Source organism: Sapajus apella, unplaced genomic scaffold, assembly GCF_009761245.1.
Source record: "Sapajus apella isolate SASKATOON/1434 unplaced genomic scaffold, GSC_monkey_1.0 scaffold9, whole genome shotgun sequence".
Classification (NCBI taxonomy): domain Eukaryota; kingdom Metazoa; phylum Chordata; class Mammalia; order Primates; family Cebidae; genus Sapajus; species Sapajus apella.
Window position 1 is genome coordinate 21,403,464 of NW_022436949.1, and position 24,372 is coordinate 21,427,835.

At 37.8% G+C, this 24,372-nt stretch overlaps 1 pseudogene; it reads left to right on the forward strand.

Annotated features, from left to right (window-relative positions):
- The first annotated feature begins 253 nt into the window (after positions 1-253).
- LOC116551134 overlaps positions 254-24,372 on the forward strand; it is a 117,366-nt pseudogene continuing 93,247 nt past the window's right edge.

Here is a 24,372-nt window from a genome sequence, read left to right on the forward strand (position 1 = left end):
ACTTCCTTGAGTCTTTAATGCAGTGATGTGTTCATGAATCTCCAAGAGGGGCAGAAGTCACATCATGCAGCAATTGCCAAAATTAATTTCCCACAGAATCTTTTTATTTTTCTTTTATTGAGGCAGATCCCCTGGCAAGAATGTGATCAAAAAATAAATAAGGGAATACATGATAAATGACTATATCAGAGTCCCTCTGGATCTCAGTTCATCATGCCCCCATCTTCTTGGTTCCTTGGTTTGTTTGTTGAGGATGGTCAACAGGTTTGAAAGGACCTCATCTTCTGAGTCCCTGAGGCCCGTGAAGGACATCTGTCCCATCCCAACTACTCCTTCCCTCAGAAGCAGGGGTGTCACAGACCTTCCAGGCTTCTTTCCTCTTAAGCTCTTGTTGGAAAAGTGTGTGTGGGAAGGGGATGTGGTGAGAGGGGCTGAGGGTATGTGGGGAGGGCATCTGAAGATGTGTGACTCATCTGCTTGATCTTGCTCATACAGAACAAGCATTTCAGCTTAACCATTTCTCTGGCCACATCTTGCTCACAAAGGCAAACTCGTGTCTCATGGTAAATCTTAAAATAGAGCATATTGCCATGCTGACATTTACTTTATTATCAAATATAGATACCATGACACATATCTCTCTTTTCTCTAAGGGAAAACTTCATCATATATTTTGTAGGAAAAATCCCAGTACACAAGGTAAGACTACAACTTTCTTCATCACAATTAGTAATCATAAACAGAATATTAAGAAATTTCTTATAAAGACTGAAGCTTACTTCAAAATAAAACAGGTGTTGAGGAGAATTACTTATCTTTCTTCTTCATAATATCTCTCAATCCAATAAATGATATATTTCCAACAAATTTATACGAATTCTATATTGAAGACTGTATCTATTTGCATAATTTGTTTTAAGCTTCTTGGTAAGCGCCAGCAATCTCAGGTTTATTATTATCATTTTTTAATTTTTAGAGATGATGGCTGGGCACAGTGACTCTCACTTGTAAATCCCAGCATTTTGGGAGGCCAAGCAAGGCAGGAGGATCACCTGAGCCCAGGAGTTACAGATCAGCCTAGGAAACATAATGAGACCCCCATCTCTACAAATAATTAAAAACATTAACTAGGCATGATGGCAATGTGCCTGTGGTCCCAGCTACTTGAGAGACTGAAGCAGGAGGATTGCCTGAGTCTAGGAGGTCGAGGCTGCAGTGGGCTATGATCGCACCATCACACTCCATCTTGGGTGACAGAGTAAGACCTTATCTAAATAAATAAATAAATAAAATTATAGGGATGGGACCTCACTATGTTTCCCAGGCTGGAGTAAATTGGCTATTTGCTGGCCTGAACATAGCACACTACAGCCTTGGGCTCGAATGATCCTCCCATCTCAGCCTTCTGATGAGCTGGGGCTATAGGCTCATGCTACTACATGCAGCCCTATCTCAGTTTTATATATTTGTATGTAGCTCTGATCTCAGGGATTGCATATGCTTTGAATCAGAAGGTAAGGAGCAATAAACCAAGGTGGGACAGTTAGGTATGGAATTGACCATGAGGGTGGCAACTGATTCTACAGCACCTTTCTGCTCTGTGCCTAGTAGAATTCCTGTTGTATTTAGAAGATTTCCTAGTATTTAGAAGAGCCTCAAAAATATTTAGTGGATTAAACTGAAATTAATGTGAAAGCAACTGAGCATATACCAATATTCAACACCTTATTCTTTTGATTCAAAACACACTTCTTCAGCCTGGGCTCAGATTCTAATCATGTGAGCTCTCTAATACTCATTCTCTGTTCTGGATTATATACATTCTTTCACTTACACTAATGTACTGGCTGATGACTTTCTAGATATTGTGTTTTCTCACTATGATTACAACTGTTACTATTTTCACTATTTTTCTTGTTGATTTTTAAAGTACTAGGATCAAAAACTTAAGTGTCTTTTAGACATTTCATATTATAATTTTGGGTGCTTTTTTTTAACAATAAGTTTCTATTTAAATGAAGTTTTGAAAAATGAATGATCAGGACATTTTTTTTTTTTACACTCAAAAATCTAGTGAGAGATCTTGAAACTTTGAAACTCTTTATTGCATTTAAGTAAGGTCTAGAACTTGCAAGCCACCATTGCCATTTAACATAAATTATGTGGTATAATAATGTGATGAATACATCTCTAGTAGAATTAGGATATGAAATAAGCAGACAAACAAAAAACCCGGGTTTCCTGAAAAGCTAATGACAGATTTACAGAATTGAAAAAGATGGGATCCATGTACTTGATATACTACACAATGACTGTGGTTATGTTTATTTTATAACTAATAACTGAGATATTCAATGCATGCATACCAATTGGCATTTCATGATATGCTTACTGGAGACAAACTGTTTAATAAATTTTTTTCTATATATCCACTCTCCCAATTGCCGATTAGTAAAGTCCTTTTTATATGTGGTTTAAAATGATAATCCAAGCTTACCTATCGATGCTTGTAAAATTGCTTTTGTAACATAATGTCCATAATATTCATTCTCTTTAGCACATTTATTTCAAAATCTAGTTAGTATTTTCTTTTTCAGAAATTTACCTTTATATTTTAGAGGAATTTTCTCCCCTACTGATTTTAATTCCTCTAAAGCATCCCTGAATTTAAATTACTGACTTCTAGTCCTGTGTATACTGTTTAGCTTTGATCTGTCACTAGAAATAGCATTATCAGAGGGCTCCTTTGTGAGTCTCGCCATTCCCATTGGAAATGCCCATTTATAGTCCCAGTTTCTTAGATTCTTGCTACTCAAAGTGTCGTCCTGAGACCAGAGGCCTAGGCACTGCCTGAGAGTTTGTTAGCAAGGCAAGTTGCCAGGCCTCTCCCCAGACTTTCTAAACCGGCATCAGCATTCTAATGATACCATCATTGGATGACAGTATTTTAAAGTTTCAGAGGCACTGTCTTAGGACATTTTTAAAGGGTCATTAAAAGTCACTGAACAGTTTGCAAATCACCCAGCTTACCACCTACTACCTGGTGCTCAGAAATAGTTCTCAGTGTATATTTAAATGTGCCTGCCATTCTTCCACCTGAGCTCTTAGAGGGGCAGGAACAGATTAAACCAGACCAGCAAATTTATCCCCTTCCTATTTCCCTAAAGCCACATCAAGTTGAATGGTACTGAGACAGTGCTCTGTCTTTTGAGGCTTCCTCAAATGGCCAGCTATAATTCATTCAGGAAATAATCTCCAGGCTGTCGTTTCGTTTCTTCTTTGATTGAGTGTTACTCTGCTTTTTATGTTTCACCTGTATTCACTTCAACAACATGTTATTTAGGGTTGAACTAAACTCTTAATTCTTAGAAACCATTTCTTCCTCACTTTCTGAAATCTGCCAGGATGCAATATGCAAATATAAATATTCAAAACAGTAAGGCATGGGGTACGCATTGCACAAAGGGATGGGTATTGGATTGGTGTTAGGGTGCACTGACTCAGAACGAATAGCCTTCTTTACTTCTTCAACTGTTAAATGGACAGCACTACATATCATTCTTATTTATTGATAAGCTTTTTTTCACTAGCTATAACCTCTATTTAATCAAAGAATCTCATTGCATTAGCACAGTGATTGGTACAGAGAGGACACTAAAAACACTGAGGTAAATGACATTCCTCTCCTTTCACTCTAAACCATAAAGGGTTAAATTATGCTGAGTTAAGCAGAGGTAACATTTTGAAGTTGACAACGCATGCCAACCATAACACACCCTATTGCTTTATACCGAAAAACACTTCTAAGGTAGAAAAATAAGCCTGAAAATAAGGAGTGGAGAAACAATTTTGTTAATTGCTCGTCCTTGACATTTAAACACTGACTAACGTTACAGCCAAGCAGGGGGTAAATCAAGCTCATGGAGATATCAAGTTTTTTTCTTTAAAAACATAATTCCCTCTCTTTCCAAAAAAAAAAAAAAAACTCACATTGGAGAACTGACACAGACTGTACTTCAAAACACAAGTGAGTCAGCAGACATCAAATGAAAACACCCACCCGCGCTGACGCAGATCTCAAACCCCCAGCTAATAAACAAGCTTTCAAGGCCTTGATAGCCTCCAGCAGTTGGGAGAACAGAAGGGGGCCTAAGAAAAATACCTCCCCTTCCCCATAACCCTGTTCTCCAGTAGCTTCCAATCTGCCCACCCACTCAATTAATTCACTAAAAGCCTGTTTGTATAGAGGACAGGAATAAGAACTCCCCCAGTGCAATGCAACTCAGACAGGGATGAAATTAGGGGAATAAGCAGACTTTCAACAAGAGGTATGTGACATTTCACACTTAGGGGAAGTCTTTGGCCAGGTAGAGGCACCAGACTGCCTCTTATATTAGCCTTGATATCGACCAGCTGGAGCTCAGTTCAATTCACACATCACAAAGTGACAGCACTGGCTTTGAGTTACCCAAGCTGAGCCTTTCACAGCTGGAAAGATTGTAAACTCAGTATAAAACATACTCACGATTTCTAAGCAGTCCTTTGCTTTCACTCATTTTATCTCCCAAATATGCTCTGTCCCCATAACAGATTATCCTACTAGCCTGTCTAATCACCTCCAAGCATCCACACAAATCCCAAAGACGTCAATGTGTGTTTTATTGCCCACATTTCTAGTGAAAATCCTGCCTAGGTAGCAGTATCTAAAAATACTCCAAAACCCTGTTGCTTGCTCTGAAGAGGTGTTCTGAAGAGTGTTTCTGTGCAGTGGGATTCCAGAAGGATTGTTTTGCCTGTTCTGTTCATTAAGGTCAATTAGCTTTATGTTCATCATCACTCACGATTATTATGTGCATAAGTGTGTTTGCAATTCACCCTGGAAAAGGTAGGACAAGAAAGTAGTAACTTGAGTTCACATGACATTTATTTTTCTCTATTGATATCTAAAGTATTACACAAAATGACCTAATTCCCCATTCTAATGTTCTTGTGAAATTAAAAGGAAAAGGAACTTTTTTTTCTTTTTCTTTTTTTTCTTTTCTTCTTTTTTAGACAGCACCTCCACTGTTGCCCAGGCTGTGGTCACAGCTCATTGCAAACTTGAACTCATGGCCTCAAGAAATCCTCCTGCCTCAGCCCATGAAGTACTGGGATACAGGTGCCAGCTGCTGTGTCACCCCCTGCACCCAACCCACCCCCCTTTGTAAATGCAGGGCAAGACTGAATCTGTTCCCTTTTTCAGTGGTATTCACAATCAGATGAGTTGTATGCCATCTTTCCCTATATGGTTTACCTATTTCACAAATGTTTCCCAATCAGGCCTGTCCAGAGGACTGGATTTCTTTAAAAAAACCTTTTGTCTATTGCAACTTCTTAACGCAGGACATTTTCCGTTTTTTTTTTTTTTTTGTCTAGCCCCTTTCCCTCCTCCCATTTGTGATTCTGGATGTCAGTTTACTGTGAACTTGTGACAACTTCCAGGCTGTGGCACCTTTGCCCTCTGGCTAAATGCTGCTCACCTAAGTCCATTGAGAATCAGACCTTGAAATTCAACACGTGCCGCAATGAGAAAAAGCTGTTACAGATACAGGACAACATGCTTAAAGAAAGTTTCCAAAGGAATCATGCAGAGGGCTTGCTATTGTTTGAGTAAACAATATTTTAGCATACTTTTTTAAGAATTAGGTCTTTTATGAATTTAACAAGAAAGTTGTTGCTGCTGCCAAAAGAAGGCATAATAGTGCTTAAGAGAGAAACTTCTCATTTTAACCAGAGATAACATAAACTTGCATTCAGTTCATGCCACTTGATTCATTTTTAGAAAATACCATCTGCAGTGCAAACAACCTATCCCTTGCATTCTCAGTTCCTTAAGTGTGTGGCCTATTAATTATGCTGGCCCTGTGCAATCATTATAATAATTTATATTTCAATTCTATTAAGAGCACTGACTATCAAGTATATACATGCTCACACAATGAAGTATCACATAATCCTGGTCTACAGGAAGCTTACAATCCAATTGGGAAGCAAAGGAGCCCACCAGGAAGCGTAGTGAAGGCAGGTGGGAGTTTCTAGCTGGGGTTCTGGGTCTGTACTAATAGACATGTAATTTAAAATTAATATTAATTGACCACATTTTTATTAATTACTCACCCTTTGCCAGACCCTAAGAGGATACAAAGTTAATGAAAGATAAGCTATAGTGATGACAGTGGCAGTGGTGGTGGTTTGGAATTTTAGGGACCATTATTCTACCTGCTACAAGTGGTATAGGTAAGGAGGAAAAATGGAAAGTTATTAGAAAGTGTTACAGGGAAGGTCATCAGTGTGTAGGCTGGGTTAGAAGAAGGAGAGTTGGAGGCCACTGGAAATCTATTCTTACAGCCCTAGAGAAGGTCATGGGAATCAATGTTCAGAGTAGCCATAGGAAGAGTGAAATCGATTGCATTCTTTTTTGAATTTAGATGATGTCTTGTAGTTTCTGAGAATAAAATGTCTAGCCATGCATCTAATGCTGATGAGAGGATAGTTGAAGAGTTTGGATTAGATATATCTGGACCTGATTTCTGGTTCTGCCACATAGCTGTGGAACACTGAACAAGTTAACTTACCTCTTTAAGCCTCAATTTGCTTATCTATAAAATATAGCTAGTATAACAGCGTGCATGCTATGGGTCATTTTAAAAATTAGTAATTGTATAAAAAGTGAAGCACAATGCCAGACATTTAGCAAGCTCTCAGAAACAGTAGATATAATCAGTATCGGGCTATAGCTTTTATTCTTACAGGAGTGACTTTATAGCATGCATTCATACAGAACGATGTGACTGGGGTAAATCTGTCTTTACGACTGGGTCCTGTTTGTCTGTTTAGATTACTAGCCAGAGGATTTGTCTTATGGTTATTTGGAAATCAGTTATGGGGACAACAGAAATCAATAGATAAGAAAGACTGAAGATCAGAGTCTCAAAACTCAGTTGCTTACATGGAGCAAGCACGTATGGTGTGAGTTTCCTAAATTGCACCAGATGAAACTGAGATCAGGTGGGAGTTACGACCACTGAGGAATGTGTCCCATAATTTATTTTTTTTTTATTTTTGCTGGCCACACAAAATGATTGGGGTGTCTGAGCTTGCATCTCCTTGAAATCAAGTGTAGTGATTTAGAACAACTTTTAGATTGTGATCTATGCTTAGAAGGATATTTTAATATATCGCAAAAGAACATATGTGCTAAAATTTCTCAAAACATTATTTAAAACATATAAATCTTATTGATACTCTTTTATTCTGGTCTATTCTATTTCACTCCATGTCTTTATATTACTTCCTATCCTATTGTGATTTCAATTTGTTTTGGTTTCATCTTAATTTGGTCTCAAGGGCGGTCCTAAGCTTGGCGAGCCATTCACTTGGTGGGCCCTGACCAGAAGAAAGTCAGACTTGGCTGTGACTTGGGCATGTGTGCTGTCAGGTGAGGCACAATGAGGACGTGGACATAAAATGCATGAGACATAACAAATGTATTACTCACAGGTCAGAGAGGTTAAGGGCACCAACAAGAGGCAACAAGAATCCCAGAGGGTTCAACTACCAGGTGGGGATCTAGAGAGACTGAGAGAGATGGAGAGGTGTCAGGGAAAGCCTGTGGGGCTCTGTCTTTATTAACACCCATGGGCCTAACCCTTAGGCTTTCCTGTGGGACTTGTGGATTCGCTAAGAAAACCCACGTGAAGGGCGACCTCATTTTCATGACTCTGGTGTTGACCATTAGGCTTTATCCTGATCACCAGTTGTGGATTATGTTGGGTTTTCGGTCAGTCGGATGAGGAACAAGCAGGCCATATCACAGACAACCACAGAGGGAGAGAAAGTTTTAACTAAGCCAAAGACAACTGGGTTTTAAAGAACTACATAGGTCTAAAAATAGATGCGGAGTCAGCAAGTATACTAAAGAAATTCACGACACCTATCCTGTCCTGATCTGCCCGGCCCTACCCCGCCCCATCCCCTCCCACCCGATACAACCCTCTCCTATCCCGTCAAATAGAATCTACAGGCAGATCTTCTAATTTTATTTTTATTGCCATCAATAGGCCACAATCCAGTTTATAACTCTGGTATGTAGCAATGGATTAAAAAATACTTTGGCTGTATTTCCCTTCAAGTAAAAATTTTTGAAAAATCTGACTAGGTCTATGTATATTTATTTATAGCGACATATGTCTACCACTATTAATGTGCTTATTAAATGTCAAGAAAACTTAACTTTCTAAATTTCTTAGAACAAAATACAAATAGAAGCTACAATATTGTTCCCTCAGTACAACATCCTGTATTCTGCTCGATGAGGTCTAAGGCAAGCTCTGTACCTGACCACTTGTATGAGTTTGAGTCAGTGATTTAATGTTTCAGCTTAGAATTTCTCACCTGCAAATTGGAAATAATATCTATTTGATATTATAGTGAAATAACTCGAGTAAATATTGCATTTAATGCAAACAACATAGCACTTGACCTCCCCAAAAGTAAATAAACTTACTTTAAAAATTCATATTAATTGAACAAACTTTTATTGACTACCTAGTATGTACAAAGCACTGAGAGAATACGAAAATCAATAAAAGGTTAGATAAGATGATGGTGATGATGAAGCAGAAGATAGAAGATAAAGAAGAGAATGAAGAAAAGAAAGAGGAAAGACACGTTATAATCTACTGGGCCTACCAATTTACATAAATATAAAGTAAGGCAGAATATATCATGTCTTAATAAAGATATACTTGGCATTGTGCCTAACTTTTACTGTAAATAAATACTTGTGAATACATGCATGCAATTCTGGATGAATGAGGAAGGAAGGAAGGCATGTGTTGCAGTCTTTGTAATTACCACATAGAAATCGTGCTTCAGTCTTTGTCTTGTTGCCAGCAGAAGTGGCATGTGGCAGACCTCTCTTTAATACCACTTGACCATCTAAGATAAAAAGTCAAAGGACCATTGAACTTTTTGTTGCCTTTTAATAAATGCAGGGGGTCCATGTGCAGTGTTGTTACATGGATATATTGGGCAATGGTAAGGTTTGGGCTTACAGTGTGCCCATCACCCAAAGAGTGAAAATTGTAACTAAAAGGCAATTTTTAAAGAGATTCTTATAGTAATTTTTTAAATTAAAAATGCCACATCATGTGTGCATTTTTAAAAACAACGATTGAAAGGATCACAACTCTGTTTTGAAGAGATCGTTTATTTGCATCAAAATGTTATAGTGAAGAAATAATCATTAGTAAGCTTATTTTTATCTTAGTAATCAGAGTAAAGGCATCCAGCTTCACTTATTTCTTCAAATACATTGAAAATGAAGGTAATATTTTTATAGGTAAGTCACTTTATAAATCAATAGATGAGACTATTGTCACTATGTTACTAGTTCTTTTGACATAAATATTAAAGGCCCATCTTCGAACATATGCTCATTTTTTATCCTCTTTCTCACCACTTCTTTTTTATTTCAAAGTCTAAAGAAAAATCTACTAAAACAGGTCTCACGTTACTGAGAATCTAGAATTGGATTTCAGATTTACTTTTTGATTCAGTAAATTAAGTTTTATCATTCAGAGGATGCAACATTTAAGGTGACACATCGTAGCCAGATAGAGAAGTAACATTTTTCAATTGCTATTGGCTGTAGTTCTGTTTTTACTAACCCTCTTGCTGGTAAATCTGAATGCAAGCTCTATGGAATCAGATGGGAAATAATAACTTTCTTTAGTGCTATTCAGGCAATAGAGAATGATTTTCCATTTGTGGAAATATTATCTAGGAAATAACCTGCAATGGCAATTTGTCAAGAAAAGAAATTCATCACCAAGCTTGATATCGCTAGTGGAGAGTGAAGCGTGTGTACAGATTCACAGTTACCATTTGACCCTGGGAGTCCCCACGATTACCCATCATCCTACATTTCTCCTACTTCTTCATTTTCCCACCCCCTCTCACCCTTCACAAACAGGCTGGCAGCTGTGTTTCTGCACTCAGCATGTGGGGAGCCTGCAATAACTTTTAAAACACTTCCTCAGATATTTTCTACAATATAATAATCCTTGAGACTGACAAGGTAGGATCATTCTCTCTTCTGTAAAAGAGGAAAATGAAACCATGATTAAGTGACTTGTCTAAGGTCACACATCCAGAAAGAGGCAAATGTGTGGATAACACTTCTTTCTGATCATTGCACTTTGGAATACACTAATGCTCAATGAGGCATTAGACAGAAAAATGAAGGCGACCATAAAAACCGAGAAGCCTTGAGCCGGTGAATATTGAGCATTTCACCACTTTCTTATTATGTGAGTCCTTTATTGTTTTTGCGTGATTAATTGATTTGAGAAACTATATTAGCTGTCTATTGCTACAATAATGCAAGTCTCCTTGACAGAGTGGTGGCAGAGTTCCCAGGAAGGAGCGGAAATGTGGAAGACCTCTGTAGGCTAAGGGTCAGAATTAGAACACTTTTATCACATTCTGTTGGGCAGAGCAGATGAAAAGTCCAGCCCAGGTTCAAAGGTTGGAAAAGCAAAGGCCATGTTTTAACAGGAAAGCTATAAAGTTACATAGCAAAGAGCATGGCTGAAGGGTGGGGGACATTGGGGCCACTTGTGCAATCAGAAACACTCAGTCATCATCCCCAATATGCCACAGGTCTGGGAATATAAAGACTAAACTGCTCTCTCTAATAAGTAGAGTTTATAGTCCGGTAAGAGAGACAGACACATTAGGTCACTGCAACATCAAACAATGCAAAGAGAGTAGAAAGGAATATGAACACTTTGATCTACAAAACTCAAGAGTATAAGACATCTAACTTTTAAAATTTTTCTGTAACATTTAATTTGTGTCTTGAATATCATTTTAGTCCGTAAGAAGATTTAATTAATTCTAGGTAATGAATTAATTCTGAGTTTCCTGAATTAATTTGGTATTTCCTCATTAAAATCAGGAGTTCTCTCTCTCCTCCTTGTCATAGTATCAGGGTCTAGGTCATATTTTCAATCATCAAACATTGGGATCCATGGAGATTGGTATTTCATGTGGCCCTGATTCTAAATAAATAGATTCTTCCACACTCACCAATGAGCTAGTGCCTAAACCCAGTTAAATACCTATGACTGTGTTACCAATGTTGGAATACAAAATCTGGTGACCTGGAGATTAAAGAAGAAATAATAAAAAAGTATAGAAGTCAACTTTACTTTGTGCCAATATTTGATATTTCTTATTTATGGAGATAATATGAATTGTCATATATTCATATGCATCATTTCAGAGTGAAAAGGATATTTTTCTAGAAACCTAAGTAAAAATGTGTATGAAGACAGCACTGAAGGAAGTTGAAAGAATATGAATTCTAGCCGGGCGTTGTGGCTCACTCCTGTAATCCCAGCACTTTGGGAGGCCGAGGTGGGCAGATCATCTGAGGTCAGGAGTTTGAGACCAGCCTGACCAACATGGTGAAACACCATCTCTTCTAAAAATACAAAAATTAGCTGGGCGTGGTGACAGGCACTTGTAATTCCAGCTACTTGGGAGGTGAGAAAGGAGAATCACTTGAACCTGGGAGGCAGAGTTTGCAGTGAGCCGAGATGATGCCACTGCATTCCAGCCTGGGAAACAAAGACTAAAACTCCATCTCAAAAAAAAAAAAAAAAAAAAAGAACATGAATTCCAGCCCATTTCCATGCCTAGCCATGTGACTCTCACAGTCATTTCCCTTCTCTAGCCTCAATTTCCCCATTCTTTATTGAGAGGGTTGAATTAGAGAAATATTTCAGTCTTTGGCATTCAGATCTCATAGCATTTAGGAGATTGAAAGGGGCTATTAGTAGTTGTAAGGAAAGAGATAGTGAGAGAGAGAGAGAGAGAGAAGGAGAGGAAGAGGAAGAGGGAGAAAGAATGAGAATCAAAAGAAAAGTCTAAGTAGGCTCACAGAAGATAGGACATCTGTGGATGATTTAACCTAGCTGAGATGACACTTTTGAATGTATAATACATATTTTGATATTACATATGAAAGTTCCTTTGTATGAAGGCAGAGTTTCAATAGAATACTATATACCCCGTTACAGTGTGAACATACAATTATAAAGTGACATAGCTCATTGTAATGATCTTAGTTATATATATATATCTCCTCAATGCAAATATTATTGACAAAAACTAAAATGTAGAAGGAAAAGAAGTCACTTTTAGGTTCTCTAATAAAAAGCATAAATGTCAACATGTTCGAATTTGAAATATTATTAGTAATACTTCATAACATAGTTAGTCATGCATCATTTCTAATAGATTTACAATGGATGAAATTATGGAAACTTTATTCAATACTAATAAATGGTACTTATTGACCATATATCATTGGTCAATTTTAATATTATACAGGTATTTTGAGAATATTTGCTACCCATAATTAACAATAATCCAGATGAATTAGACAGTGATTAATGCAGATTTAATATGATAATAAGTAGATAAAATTTCTAGCGTAACTTGGCCAACATGGCACTGGACGGGGATGCCTAATGTTATTGAAACTGGTGTGAGTTCTCTGTTTATCTTAAACAACACAACCTATAATCTCACGCTGAAAAGCATTGACCTTGGGGGTTTTCTGTAACCTTAACCTTGGAAACAGACTATTGCTCATGCTCTAGTTGTCAATTTCTAAATCACACTCTCTTGTGCCTTTGAGATTGACCACTTTTCAACCATCTCTGTTATGTTTTATTTAATCTGCTGTCAGTATCAACCAAGCCAAAAAAAAAAAATGTAAACAAACAAACAAAAAAACCCAAAACCTATAAAAGCTAGTATGAGACATAGATTATACTGGTCAATTTTGTAAAAATACTGATTGTTTTGTTGAGGATAAGGAAAGCCAAGTATATCTTACCAATTCTCTCCTCAAGAAAAGCAAATAATCTAACAAATTGTTGCTGCAGATGGGAGCAGCCAGTGAACTGCCATACACAGGGATGATTCTTCAAATATAAAAAATCTAAACATAAACTCTGCCTCCCACTCCCCACCCAACGGTAACAATGTGAAAAGGGATTATGTATTGCCATGTACATAGCAGATGTTGGACAATGATGAATTAAATGTTAATAATTGGCATTGTAAACGTTACTCATCTCTCAGTGAAACAAAATTTAACGCTTCCACACTGGCAAAAGTCATTTTGCTCTGATTTTGTGGGATTTATTTAGATAACTGTCACTTGTTTTCTTTTTATTTTTTTCCCCTCTCCTCCCTCCTATTCCCCTTGGTGATTTAGGGTGCTGTGTCACGATCTCAGGTGTTTATGTCTGCTGGGACCCCTGGCCACTCCAAGCCTGCTGTAGAGCAAACCAAATTGTTTCTGAGTGCCACAAGGGACATGCTTCTCTTAATAAAACAGAAAATAGCATCCTCCAAGGTTTCAGCTAAAGAGTCTGGGAAAGAATGGCTGGCTAACACAGCTGAATCTTTTCCCTCCAGAAATAGATGTAGTCTCACACATTTCCTGAAAAATAAAATGGACTGTATTAGTCTGTTCTTGCACTGCTATGAAGAAATACCTGAAGCTGGTAATTCATGAAGAAAAGAGGTTTAATTGTTCCATAGTTCAACAGGCTGTTCAGGAGGCATGGCTGGGGAGGCCTCAGGAAATTTTCAATCATGGTGTAAGGCAAAGGAGAGTAGGTACGTCTTACATGACAGAAAAAAGAGACAGTGGAGTGGGAGGAGCTGCACATGTTTAAACAACCAGATATGAGCTCTATGGCTGTATTAGATACTTTATAAAAATATTAGATCATTGAATCAACAGTTTGTGTAGGCTTAACAATTTATAATTGTTAAGAAACAGAAAAAAGAGAGAGTGGAGTGGGAGCAGCTGTACATGTTTAAATAACCGGATGTCGTGAGAACTCACTATCATGCAAACAGCAAGGGGGAAACCTGCCCCAGTGATCCAGTCACCTCCCACCAGGCCCCTTTTCCAACACTGAGGATTACAATTCGACATGAGATTTGGGTGGAGAGACAAACTGAAACCATAGCACAGATCTAAGTGAATTGATGGCCCATCCTTCCCCATGTATCTGTTAGTATGGAAACTGCCTATGCACATATACCTTCCTTCAGAGGTAATATCCTCTGAGGGGCTGGTTCAAATTCCCTGGGCTGTGAAAGTAAGCAGATTGCCTCTGCTCTGTGGATCTCACCAAAGGTCTAAAGCCATATGGATGGCCAAAAGAATGCTCTTATGCAGAGATAGGTTAAAACATAGTAAATCCATAGAATGGATTACAATGCAGCTATAAAAATTCACAAGGTAGAAGAATATGTATTGGTATGTGAAACAGTTATAAATTGTTAACGCTACACAAACTGTTGATTCAGTGATCTAATATTTTCATAAAGTATCTAATATACCCATAGAGCTCATATCATATCTCCTCTATCTAAAGTACATCACAGTTAATTCTGAATATTGATTATAAGAAGTATTCTAATTCAAGAAAATGTTAAATAGAGGTTAATGCACATGCTAGAATCAAGGTAAGATTTTCTGGTATATGTCATATATTCATATTGCATTAACATGCAATTGTATATTTCATATATTTTGTATAAAATTATATATTTCATATATTTAAATATATATAATTGTACCATGTATTTTGTTATATATCTTATATTTTATGTAAAACTGGAAAAAATCACAATTAAGTTTTCTTTCTTTGCCTTTTTCGGTGTTTTTAAATTTTTCTGCCTTCAGCAGCATTTTTTTGTCCTTTCTTTTTTTTTTTTGAAACAGGGTCTTACTACTCAGGCTGGAGCATAGTGGCCTGATCTCAGCTCACTGCAACCTCCACCTCCCAGATCGAAGCAGTCCTCCAACCCTAACCTGCCAAGTATAGCAGCTAGTACTCTTGTAATTAGGAAGGAAATTGTTTAAACTTAAAAAAAAAAAAAAAAAAAAAAAAGAATACTCTTAAGCTGTTAAATAACAGCCAAGAGGCTTGCATTTTTTTCTCCCTCTTTCGTGATTTTCTATTCCCCTGAAGATAAAAATGAGAGAGAAACACCTTGGGAGTGCAGCCTGGACCTCTCACTTGAAAGAACCGCTGGCGGAGGTTCTGCAAGGTCTGGGCTGCTGTCCACAAAGAGCCTCTGTGGGGAATGGGGAGGGAAGAATGAGAAATCAAGAGGCAAATATCAAACAGGCACAGTGGCCTCCAGCAGGCTGTTTCTTCACAAACGGAGGCTGGAAACCCACCCTCGCTGGGTCTGGGTCCACATCAGCTACCACGTATGTGGGCACTGTCAGCTCATCCAGGAGTAAGTGGTTCTTGAAAAGACTGATGGTTCTGACTGTCCATAATGGAGGCAGCAGCTCCCTGGCTCTGACAGCTGGCCCCAAATTGCTGATTGCAGTGGGCTAGGCAGCCTTGTGAAGTGTAATGAGTCACAGTCTCCTTCTCTTCCCAAACACAACTTCAAAGTCCAAGTGGCAGAAGCCAAGAGCAAATCTGACCATTATCGCTCATCTTTTAAGGACGAGGTCCAGCCTTCTGCGATAGACTGTCAGAGGCCAACTGGTCCTCTCTTGTGGACCCCCATCTTCTCCCATGTTGCACCTTCCTTACCTGACCATGGATTTAGCATGCCACTTCCAATGAACCAGGGCAAGCTTTACAGAACAGGAGGGAATCAAAATGGAATTTAAAGAAAAGGGAGATATTTAGATCCAGTATTGAACATATGTGTAATTTCAGAATTGGGACTGTTGAACAGAAGATTGGCTTGGCTTTCATTGAACTTTATTGAAGAATTGTCAAAAAAAAAATTCCTGAGGAAAGTTTTATTTAGCTAGAGTGAGACCAGGACCATAAATTTGACTACCGCTGTTGAATAGGCTAGACACAGCTGCCCAGGAGAAGCCAGCTAAGAGGCCCAGGGAAGAGGAAATGAGTTCACACATCTGGCACAAGTGATTCAAGAAAGCCAATGTCCCTGTCCAGAGATAGCAGCAACAGATGACCAGTGGCTGATCTCTCAGTTTGGCACCTGGACAGGGCTTGCGCCTTCATAGAAGCCTGATTCTATGTACTCAGGCAAGATTGTGGGGAGAGTAGGTGGAAACAATGGAACAATTTAGCAGGAGGAGAAGACTCAAGGTGATTGGAAGAGGCCTTGGCCATCAGAGGAAAGTCAAGACAGAGAAAGTGGCCAAGGGGGTTGCAGGAAAGGAAAGAGAAACAAAGTGGCCATTGGAGCAGGAGAGGAAAACTGATATCAAATGGAGCCAAGTACTTGTCATTGTTTTCTCTTCCCCGTTAATAAGGGCTTGAGCTATGACAGTAAGACGTCAAAGCAAACCAGGAAGCACATAGAAATATGTCACAGGTGTGAGAACTTCTCCATCTCTGGAAAGGTCTGGGAAAAGGCCCACACCTTGAGCTCTAGGGAGGATGACGTAGGTCCCTTCACCTGTCCATGCCTCAGCCATGCGAGTAGAGTGAAGAATACGTGCAGAATAAAATCTGAGGAGCACAGGGATTTGGGCTTCGACCTGAGTTGCTGATGTTACTTGCTGTGTTTTCTTTCTGAACCATAAATTTCTGTTTAGAAACTCTGTGAAAATCGCTGTTGTATATTTCAGATATTCTAGTATTTCTGAGTAGTTGGGGGAGAGCGGTTGGGGTGAGACAAACATTTCTTTAATCTATGCAACTTCTTTTCTGGTGGGAGTATTTAAACTGATGACTCATGGACAAAGGTACTATGCAAGGATTTCTTCATAAGAATGCAAGAAAAGGAATGAGTTTTTTTTTTTTATTATATGCGAGAAGTATCAAAGGGGAATTTAAGAATCATGTAGCAACAGAATATGTACATTTGTAAGAAAGAGTAAAAGTCAAAAATACTCAAGTTAAGTCATTACACACAATTATGTGTTGAATACCTGCTGGATGCTAGAACTATATTGGGTGCCAGTCACATAACATTGAACAAAATGTGACCTTACACTCAAGGCATTCAGAGTTAGTGGAAAAGACAAGATTATAAAAGACAAACTTAACTATCACACAGGTTCTCTTTAAGTTAATGTTATATGGCAGAAGAGGGTTCAACTCTACCTGCTTACTATGCCTTTCACAATGATTTTTTTTAAATGAGTAAAATTTCAGAGAGAAATAGAAATTGAAAAGCTTTGATCACGTTAACACTGAGATGCTTCTGACTCTTACATCAGCCTAATGAATAAATTCCATGGGACATGGCCTATCCAGTCGATTTATGGCTGCTGTACAATAAAGTAAACTTAAATACATTTTTTTTTTTTTTTTGGCCCGGTGCAATGGCTCACGCCTGTAATCCCAGCACTTTGGGAGGTTAAGGTGGGCAGATCACCTGAGGTCAGGAGTTCGAGACCAGGGTGGCTAATATGGTGAAACCCTGTTTCTACTAAAAATACAAAAAATTAACCAGGTATGGTTGTGTGCAACTGTAACCTCAGCTACTTGGGAGGCTGTGGCAGGAGAATTGCTTGAACCTGGGAGGTAGAGGTTGCAGTGAGCCGACAACGCGCCATTGCACTCCAGCTTGGGCAACAACAGCAAAACTCTTATCTCAAAAAAAAAACTTTTTGTTTTTGTAGCTGCAGAAATGTATATCAGACAAGTTTGTAAACGATACAATGGTTTTGTATGATTCAAAAAGATGCCTCCAAATATAGGCTGCAGACTATCATTTTCCCACCCACACCCTAACCTCCAGGAACCTGACATTCCTTGAAACAGTTCATTTTATATCCATTTTGAAAACGTCTATTATTATTTATTTATAATGGCTTACCCCTTTTGTAGCTGAGTTGCTTGAAGCAAGAGAAGAATAAATATTCTAACCCAGGTTTCAGGTTGAGTATGAACATCAGTTCATACTCAATTCTCTGTGTTTAACAGAAATGTCTTAGTCATCATCACCTCTTGTCAGAGCTAGAGAAACAAATGAATGACTTGTTCTCCTATTATTAAGTCCCATTGGCTGCCTTAAATAATTCTCTAGAGCTTTCTTCTTTCTTCTGTTTCTTTCTTCACTAACGTTTGAGAAGAAAATGCCATGGAAACAGGTTACTTTCATCGTAGACAGTAATTTAAAACTTTAGAAAAATGGTTATTTATCTGTGTAAAATTCACAATGATTCATATATTCTTACACTAGCTGTCCCTCTGTTAAAACAACTTACTAGTCTGAATAGGCCTTTAGCCTAAGGATTATAAGAATATTTTAAACTCCTATTATATATCTCAGAATGATAACAGATGCCTAAATGCTATATCAACCTGCTTATTATTGTAATAAAGTAATATGAAAACTGACATATAAAATCTAAAATATAGATCCATGTCTTTCAGCAAGTAACATCAATAGTTATGGGATTGCAAAATGCCAGGGCAGAAAGTTGCTACTCAGTTTCCCCTTATCCAGCACGAAGCATCACAGCAGATAAGATTTGGTAAAGATGGCATTCCTTAACCATTGAAATGAAAATTCTCTAATGTCACCTAGAGATATTCAATCCACTAAAATATCACAACATCAAAATGGTCCAAATAATTATTAGATTTTCTTTTACAACCCACAAGTTTCTCATGGGCTGAACTCCACAGTGTTTGCCCTCCCAAATCAGCAAACAGTGAGAAGCAACAATGATGAAAGAATTAACAGGAAAGAAAAGGAGTTTTCTGGTTTTTTTTTTGTTTTTTTTTTTAGACAGGGTCTTGCTCTGTCATCCAGGCTTGAGTGCAGTGGCATGATTTTGGCTCACTGCAGCCTTGATTTTCTGGGCTCAAGCAATCCTACCCCGTCAGCCTCCTGAGCAGCTGGGACTATAGGCATGTGCCACCACACCCAGATAATTTTTGTATTTTTTAATAGAGATGGAGTTTTGCCATGCCACCCAAGCTGGTCTCAAATTCCTGGGCTCAAGCAATTCTCCCACCTGGGCTTCCCCAAGTCCCGGGATTACAGGTATGAGCCATGGTGCCTCCCAACCAAAAGGTTTTTCTAAAGAAGATGAGAGAATAAAAAGTTTTAATTAAGCAATTTTCCAAAGCATACATTAGGCAATAATTATGACTGCTGGCATAATATGCCATTATATTTAAAAGATTAAGTATTAGATATATGCATCTCTGTGCCAAATGCTGGGTGATTCCTTTCTTCAAATAAAGTAATAGGAAACATAAGTTTTAAGACTTTTTAAAAACATCGAGTTATTTTATTACAGCATTTCTAAAGAACACTTTTTGTGATAGCTAGCTTGCTAGATATATAGAGTTTGAATCTCATTCCACAATCTCAGTTGTGCATAAAATGTGATATCAAAATTTTATGGTAATGATTTGATATTTACTTTGAGCTATCATTTACTAGATGGTAGAAATTTGATGTAATTCTTAAGATTCTGCATAGTGTTGAGGCTACAGGGTGTAGAGATACAGCCTGTGGTGTGCTGATGGACAAGCACTGGGAGGGGAAAAAAGCCCCTTGATTATGGCATACTTTAGAGACATTGCAAGTTTGGGTCCAGATCGTTGGATTAAAGTAAATATCACAACAAACTTCATCACACACACTGTTGGCTTCCCAATGCATATAAAACTTACGTTTACATTATACTATAGTCTATTAGGTGTGCAATAGCACTATGTCTAAAAAATGCAGAGCGCTTAGTTTCAAAATACTTTCTTGTTTAAAAATGCCAATGATCTTCTGAGTCTTCGGCAAATTGTAATATTTTTGCAATGTCTTATTTTAAGAAATGTCCACAGCCACCTCAGAGTGGTAGTTGCTGAAGGTTGAGGTGGCTATGGACATTTCTTAAAATAAGACAACAATAAAGTTAGCCACATCAATTGACTCTTTTTTTCGAACAAGCTTTCTCTGTAACATGTGATGCTGCTTGATAGCATTTTACTCACAGTAGAACTTCTTTCAAAACTGGAGTTAATCCTCAAAGTCTGCTACTGCTCTATCAATATTTCATGTAATATTCTAAATCCTTTGTTGTCATTTCAACAATGTTAACAGCATCCTCACCAGTAGTAGATTTCATCTCAAGAAAACAGTTTCTTTGCTTATACTTAAGAAGCAACTCTGTCCTTTTAACTTTTACCATGAGATGGCAGCAATTCAGACACGTCTTCAAGCTCTACTTCTAATTGTAGTTCTTTTGCTATTTCTATCACATCTGCAGTTACTTTCTCCATTGATATCCTGAACCACCACCGCCCCATGTCACCCATGAGTTGGAATCAACTCCTTCCAAATTCCTGCTAATGTTGATATTTTGACATCCATGAATCACAAATGTTCTTAATGGTATCTATAATGAAGTCACCCTTACTTTCCTATGCTCCGGTTTCCCTAACACTTGTAGCAAAATCTAGCTCACTGAATATCATGGGCTTTGAGACAGGAGCCATGATAAGATGAGCAGTTCACCATCACTTAGGGGAAAGCCTAAAGCAGAAACGGTGAGGCCGACCTGCCAGCTCATGAAATTCAGTGACAACCCTGTCCTCTAACAAAGCTAAAGTCTCCTCAGCAAAAATTGCTCTAGCGCAGCATGGGGAGATTTATGGAAAATCAGAGACTCAATCTATCTTCATAACAGCAAGATTTTAATTTAGTTTCACATGGCATGGGTATTTATATCAAAATAAAGACAACACTCACCATTCATTGGATATACAACCATTTGTAAGATCCTACCCTATAAAATATCTATGAGTAAGTTAATGTCAGTTTGGAGGGGCCTCAAGAAAATGCCATTATGCAGAGCTCAGTTCCACGCTCTGTCTCTTCCAAGTCTTATTAAGGGTGTGGCCTGAGGAACGCTCATAGGCGAGTAACTTTTCAGAGTGCTCTCCTTGATAAGCATGCTCAGCATCTCAGAAGACAAATGTAGAACTGAAGTGATCTTGTAAACTAAAGAATTAACAGAAGATGTTTCCACAGGATAATTCCTATGTAACACCCAAGAAAAGAGCCTTTGCACACGTTCAGATAGGCGAAGGTTGGACAAAGCAGGTTGGACAAGAAAGTAGGACATGCTGGTGACGAGCTTGCTTCAAGTCTGCAATGAAGACCTGTCTGCAGTGTAAAAAACAAGCATAACATTGTATCAAAAACAGAAAAACACAGAAAAGAACATGAGCCACTATCTTGGGGGAAAAAATCAAAACATTATTGGTATACATTCACGAAATCAATGAGGGTTATAGAGGATACACACAGGTTTCAAAGAAGACCTGCAAAGATGGTTTAACTGAATATCACACCTGAGAAAAACATTGAAAAAACACAGTTTTTTTCCTGCTAAAACATAAAACTTAGGAAATATTTTACAGTCATTCGATAGAAAAAGGGCTGTCAGAGACTGGCAATAAGCCGTTTGCTTGCCTTACAGTTGACATAATCAAAGAAAATTGGCTTAAACTGTAACAGTCTAAGAGAGATTTATAATTTCCTATCTACTCTGCCAAACTGGAAAAATTCACTCTCTATGCATGAAGCGCAATTATGCCTTGTATATGCTGAAGGCATGCCCTGGTCATATTATTCAAGTTCCTTTTTAAAGTCTGAGCTCTGTCATATTAGTATTTAGCATAAGACGATTTGCAATTAAGTGCTTAACATGGTCTTTGGATGTTGTAATAAACAACAAAGATTTTCCTGTCTTGTAGCCAGCGAACATTGGTCAGGTGTGGAATCTCATTCCTTGAAGCAATTCATTCTGGTTTTAGCTTAGGAAACTTTAGGCTTCTTTGGATATTGATTTACAGAAAGAAGCCAAATAGAAAATTAGCTCCCATGTGAATGTGTCTGCTTTTATGATAAAGCACCTTGGGCTTGGCATAATTGTTGGGGTTTTTTTTTTTTTAATGTGGTGATAGTCTATTACGCAAATTAATCTTTGAGGATCTAAGTTATACCAAGTATAATATCCTTGTGCACTATAGACATTAATTGTTATTTACAATGTGTCTATTATAAGTCTAACATTACTAAGTTACAACGTTATATATTTTGTCAATTTAAATGCCTTTTAAAGACGTGCTTGTGTGTGGATCCTTACACAATATGTGAGCTGAACCAGGATGGCCTGCCTTACAATCTTGAAGAAGGGAATAAATTTCTATGGTCTGCAATAGAGCTTAAGAAAGCACAGCATGTGGGTGGGGAGATGGAATATGGAATGTTCTTTTTAGTTCTGTGTTTGGCCTATTAATACTAAAAATGGTGGACGTGACTGATAATACAGTATAAGTGATAGATCATAGGTAGACGATAGATAGATAGAAAGATTTTAGACATTTTCCTATCCAAACTCTATTTTTCACTGACAAGTAAGAGAGATCCAGAGGCGCCAAATTGCTGGTTTGACTTAGGCTTGATTTCATATTTTCTTGTTTTTGTAATACATGGTGTTTTCTTTCCTGATTTACTATTTCTTACGGGTAGATATTATCTTTTAATAATGCTAGGAAATACAGGTGCATTAACTTCCTTTTAACTTTGCATCCTTTTACCAGGGTAAAAGAATTTCTTTTAAATAGTAAGACATTTCTAGTCTTAGGATTTGCTACTAAATTTCAATCAGAGAAGAAGATGCCTTTGAAAATTTATAATGGAGATTCTAACAGAAATTTAACTTCCTTACCACTGAGTCTCTGCTATAAAACCATCCATGCAAAGAGCATGGTTCATTTATCTACAATGTTATCAACATTGGCCTTAAATTAAATCTTCACACAATTTAACAAGATGCAACAATACAATGGCTATGATTTATTTGTGATATATGTGACATAATCAAAAAAACATCGGGTTAACAGAACCAGCATTTTGCATCCTTATAATTCTTTAAATGATTTTTCATCTGTCTTTTGTAAGAGGAAGTCAAAATAATTTCACATGACATCAATATGCATGGAATATAGTGTATCCAACAGTTAAAGTCTTCTAAAGTATTAATTTATTAAGTAATAAACCAGGAAGCTCATTAATGCAAAGCCATTAATTTTCTTCTTCTAATATTGTTATGAGTGTGATTCCATTTTAATTTCAACTGTGAGTGGTTGATATAAGAGTGCAATTTTTACACCAGTAGTTAAAGAATGATTATATTTTGTTTCTGTCAAATAATTCTCAGGGGTTAATAATTTTTGGAATGTTACTTAGCATTCTATTAATAACAATAATGCTCCAACGAATTACTGAGTCTCACAACGCATCTGATGTGTGCCAGGTAAGGTGTGAGATTTTGGCAAAGAGCAAAGCACAGCCTTCCCCCTCGAAGTGCTTATATTTTAAATAGAGACAAGCATAGATACAAGTAGGCACTATGAAGTCTTATAACTACAATGATTGAAGTAGGACCTTTATTATTTGGCTCATACAAAGGTGTCACTCCATGTGGCCTCTTGACATGCTGGCCAGCGGGTCTTCACATTTTGACATCCAGCCTCCTCTAAGAAATATTTCTTGACCCTCTGCCCAACTCCAGTACTCCTACCATGATCATCGATGTATTATTATCTAGTCAGTGCCATATATGCATACACACACACACACACACACACACACACACACACACACATATATATATATATATATGTTTGGAGTACTCAATGCATGTTGGTCTAATTAATTATCTTAATTAACTTACTTTGGCTCAGAGGCAGGGCCTCAAACATTTATGTTGTAAATTTGGTTGAACCCCAGTTGAGATGTGTGTTTCCTGCAAACTTGTGCTCACCAGAAAATGAAGTAGGTAAGAAACTGACACGAAGTATCAGTGAATAATGCCCCTTCCTGCTTCATTAGACTATCTGTTGCCCCCTTCCACTCACAGGTAAACAGAAAGTACAAAGGAGAACAAATATGTTTTATATTATTTCACTTCTTAAATTCAATGAAGCATCTTTTCCTATTAGCCAGACACCCTACCTGAGCCCCCAGGCAGAGTGAACAAACAAAATAAATGTCTCTAATTCTCCCAATCTAACACCCGCCCTCTCCGCCACGATGACCCCTCCCCATGCCATGGCTATACGCATTTGTCTGAGAAGCTGGAGGAATGAGAGTTGAAACCTAAGGAGAGGAAGAATGACATGCACGGCCTCCTGGGTAATCTCCATAATGGAGACATTTGATGGATTTTCTCCCAAGCTTACAGGTAATTTTAAATATACAATTTGCTTCTCCTGGTGTTTGCTGTTTAGCAGAACCCCAGTTCCAGGTAGAAAAGGA